This window comes from Neomonachus schauinslandi, chromosome 3 (genome assembly GCF_002201575.2).
Source record: "Neomonachus schauinslandi chromosome 3, ASM220157v2, whole genome shotgun sequence".
In the NCBI taxonomy this organism is placed as follows: Eukaryota; Metazoa; Chordata; class Mammalia; order Carnivora; family Phocidae; genus Neomonachus; species Neomonachus schauinslandi.
In genome coordinates this window covers 169,465,589-169,470,394 of record NC_058405.1, presented here as the reverse complement: position 1 = coordinate 169,470,394, position 4,806 = coordinate 169,465,589, and positions in this window count along the sequence as shown.

The window sequence follows — 4,806 nt, the reverse complement described above, 5'->3', positions numbered from 1 at the left end:
TGAAAACCTAATGAGATATCTTACCTTGTTTTTCATAAAGTCTTTGAAATCCAGTTTATATTTTACATTTACAGTGCATCTCAGTTTGGACTAGCCACATATTCAAGGGCTCGATAGCAGCAGATCCATGATCTATCCTGACAAGTAAACCCAACTCTATAAATGTCCCTGTGCAATACCACAGCTACCAATACCACAGCTACCTTCTAGTAAGTTCTTATGTGGCCGTCACTCTAGTGATTTCCGTGTTCGATTCAAACATGAAGATAAAGCATACTGAAGTGATATTTATGTTTTGTTTTTAGATCACTTTGTATTTTTTTTTAAAGATTTTATTTATTTATTTCAGAGAGAGAGAATGAGCTAGAGAGAGCATGAGAGTGGGGAGGGTCGCGGGAGAAGCAGACTTCCCGCCGAGCAGGGAGCCCGATATGGGACTCGATCCCGGGACTCCAGGATCATGACCTGAGCCGAAGGCAGTCGCTTAACCAACTGAGCCACCCAGGTGCCCCAGATCACTTTGTATTTTTAATTTTCAGTGAAGATCACCAATTTGATTTCAGGGGAAGCAAATTCATGGTAAAGTGGTTGAATTAAATGGGTAGTTGGGTCAGTGGTCTCTCACTTTTCCATCTTGCTGTGGGTTAAGAGAATTTATAAGTAGTAAAGAAAAATAAGAGATGATAATACAGAAAGAATGATATTGAAGAAAGTGACCACAGGGATGTATATCTTTTCTGAAAACACTGAAAATGAGGAGAGGTAGGAAAGATAGTATATCCTCAACAAGTTTTAATCAGATGCTATGGAAGATAATTTGTGGTAAAACACACTTTTATTAAGTATAATGAAAGAAAATACGTTATAGAAGTGTTAAAAAAAACTGGAGAATTGATTTTAGATCTGAATGTTCTAAGATAGGAAGTTACTAGTTTGAGAGCAAAGAGATTTGGCATAAGATATTTTGTCTGAAGAACTAAGATGAGTACTAGGCAAGTTTGATTTGGACAAAATCGAAGATGAACTCAAAGGTCAGTGCTACAGAGTCGGAGGTCCAGAAAAATCATTAATAAAAAGATTCTACAGATTCTCTACCTCTCACTATAACCTTGAAATAGCTCTTCATACTACCCACCATCAGGGTTTGCCTATTTTTTATTTTTGTCCATTCCTTTATTATCACTGGCCTTTCAACCTACAGACTGAATCTTTTTTTTCCAAACACTAAGTTATATTTTTCTTTACCATTCAAGATGCTAGTTCACATTAATGTATTCCAGGAAGCCTTCCCAAACCACACATGGGAAATACAGTATCCTCCATGGAGAGAAACCATAGCATGGATAATTTATACAAATGTTCTCATTCCATGGGTTAAGTAATGCCATAGGGCAAATCTATATCCTTGGGTCTAGTTGCTTTATACAATCTCTTTCCCACTTCAACCTCCATATTCCTCTAATTCAAACTACATACTCTTCCTTATTGCTCAGGTTTGTACCCTTTTTCCTAAGTATTCATCTGCCTTCCCTCCTTGATGTTTACCTATGAGTCCCTTAAAAAAATTGAGCAAAGAGAATATTAATATTCACAAATAGCTGGCAGGTAAGAATTGATTGGGGCCAGGAAATGCTTTACTTCCATTCCTAGAAGAGGTTTTATTGTACTAGGTGATTGAAGGAGACAAAATAGTGTTGAAAGAGAAATAAGCTTTGGGATCCACAGATCAAGGAGACCTCAAGATTCATTTGCTTTGTAGTATTACTTAAATTGTTTAATTTTTCTGGCCTCAATTTCCTTATCTAAAGTGATGACAAGAATACCCACATGGCAGAACTATTTTATTATTCATTTAATTAATTTTCTTGAACAAGTAGCATGTGCCATTCATATATTAAACATAAGATATAAAAATAAAAACAATCTTCTGCCTTCAGGAGATATGTAATGGATTAAAGAGAAATAGAAACAAAATCAAATGTCAGTAGGAGTATTTTTAAGTGGTATATTGGGATTAAGTGTAGAATACGGTGGGGCAGGAAAAGGGAAGTTACACATTTTACTTTGGAGAATGGAGAGGGCAGGAAAGTCTGCCTGTATTAAACAATTGACACTTGAGCTTAGTGGATGAAGGACTATAAGGGGTATGTATTCTACATATTTATTAATATATTCATTCCTTCAGCAAATATTCGTGTCCAGCACATGGTGGTGAGTATGATAATGAATAAAAAGAGAGATGGTCCCTTTTTAAGACATGTATGCTTCTCCTGTCCTCACAGTGCCTACAGTCAATGTGAAAGAGACACACTAGGATAACAAAGCACTCTTACCAGGCTTCCACTTAACTGACTTGGCAAATTAACTAATATTATCAATTGCCTTTGCAAAGCAAACTGATTAATACACAGGGCTTAGTGAAAGCTCACAGGCAGTAGGCCACGCTCCAGTAACCCTACACACTTCTCTCATTGGTTGAGCTGCATGCCTGCCAAGAATTAGTTGTATTTGTGCCCAAACTATTTATGACAGTTGACTTATTATTGTAACCATGTAATACAATTAAACATTGCTTACATAATTCAGTGAAATAGAGTGTAAAATGAAAGAGTTGTTTCTTTGAAAATTAAGTTGAATATTTTGGAAAGACTCAGTAAAGAAGAATCTGTAAAAACTTTTCTATCAAAACTAGGTATAGGAGAGACAACCAGAAAAGTCTCAGGAAAAAGTCTTTATAATCCCGAGAATTCTACATTTAGGTTTGCTGCCAGATGTCTAAGTTTTCATTCCACTTGAAGTTATCACTCTACTTTAAATAATGTAAAACTAGAACTTATACATGGTGCACTATGATAAAGACAATGAATTTCCAGTCAATGGATCCATCTCCAAATTAAAAGCCATAGCCCTACATCAAAACAAACAAACGAACAAAAAACTGGTGAGTAATGGTGCATTTAAGTGTATTAGGCTAAAATGTTTAATATATGTAGATAACATTTTTATAGCTCTCCAATTTGAATCTAATTATTGGCAGTCATACAGGATGAGAGCCTCTAGTAAAGAAATGTGATGCAGTGATATGGAAAGTACTTGGACCTTAGAAATCTATGGTGGGGAGACAAAATCAACCCTAGACAATAGGAACTCTAAAGTAGGAATAAGCCAGACAAAAGAAGGGAGTAGGGAGAGGAGAACATCTCATGCAGGCAAAACAGAGACAAAAAGAGATAGGAGGGACTGAAAAAGTTCAATGTAGCTGGACCCTACAGCATGAAAATGGAGTTGGCAAGTAGTCTGGGCTGGTAGGCAGGGCCAGATCCAAGTCTTGGAAAGCCTTATCAATCATATTAAATCTTTGAACTGTATCTTGAATTAAATTAGGGGGTAATATCATCAGATTTGGATTGAGGTAAAATAACTAGTTGAGTGTGGAGAATAGGTTGGTGAGGAACTAAGTTGCAGGGGGGAGATAAATAAAAGACAATGACAGCTTGCATTAAGGTGGTAGCAATGGATTTGGAGATATTTGTGAAGCATAATCAACAAAATATGATTACTGGTTGAAATGTAGAGGTTGAAAAAGATTGGGTGAGGTGAAATATATATTCTCATAGATTTCTGGCTTAAGAAGTTGGGTGAATGAGTACTACCATTTATAAAGGTATGCAACTTTAATGAGGAAAAGGTACTGGTTGGGGAGGGTGGGAGGATGATGAAGTCCATTCTGGAAACAATGTGCTTATTATATCACTTATAAGACCATCAGTGGGCATCTGCATACAAATGGTATTTGGAACTGGAACAGAGATGATCTCCCAAAGATGATTAATAGAAGATAAAGAACAGAAAGACAGAGAAGAGAAAACTGCATAGGAAAGAGTCCTGGAGGCAGAATATTGAAGTATGGGCAGGAAAAAAAAAAAAAAGCCAAAAATGTGATTAATAAAGGAATAGCCAAAGAATTAGGAGGAAGGGGAGTGTTCAAAGTGCCCAATTCTGCTGAATGGAAAAATACCCAGTACCTTTAGCAGTATATAGGTTGTGGGTGCCCAGGATGAAAGGCACATCTGAGGGAGCATCTGGAGCCTAAAGCAGACTACAGTGGGATGAGGAGTAAGGTGGGGGAGGAAAGAGATGACAATGCCGTTATTTTGCTGTTTTAAGAGTCCACATGCAAGGTGAAGTACAGAAAGAAAAAAAGCCTGGAGAAGCTAAAAAGGGCCAGGTCTGGAGGCCTCTGTGTGCCAAACTAAAGGGGGTTGAGTTTCGTCCCCTAGAAAATGCAGGACACCTAGTAAAGTATACTAATAGAAAATAGCTCACTTTGGCAATAGCGTGGAGGATGGGATTAGTGTGGGTCAAGAGACTTGGTAAAGGAAGCTGGTTAACACAAAGCTTGCGACCATGATATGGCAGCGTATAGAAGTGCCACAAGAAGTTTGCTACTAAAAATCTAGTACTCAGATTTGGACAAGACTTAAAAAATAAATTGAAACAGATTCAAGTTAACCTCTTTAATGATGTCACTGTTTCTTTTATTCCAATATGTTTTCTCATGGCATGAGAAAGAAAATGTTGGAGTTATAGCCTCCAATTCTAGAATTGTACTTAACATTGACTCTGCCTGAGGGAGTGAATCCCACATGTGAACATCACCCATCCTGTTTGTTGATGCCAGGAAGAAAGGTTGAGAACCACCAAGTTAGAGAAAACTGCAAGTTAGAGAAGCAGAGATGACCAGATCCTAATTAGGCATTATTAGCAGGGATGGTAAAGAGAAGGACTGTTGGGAGTGAAGTTACA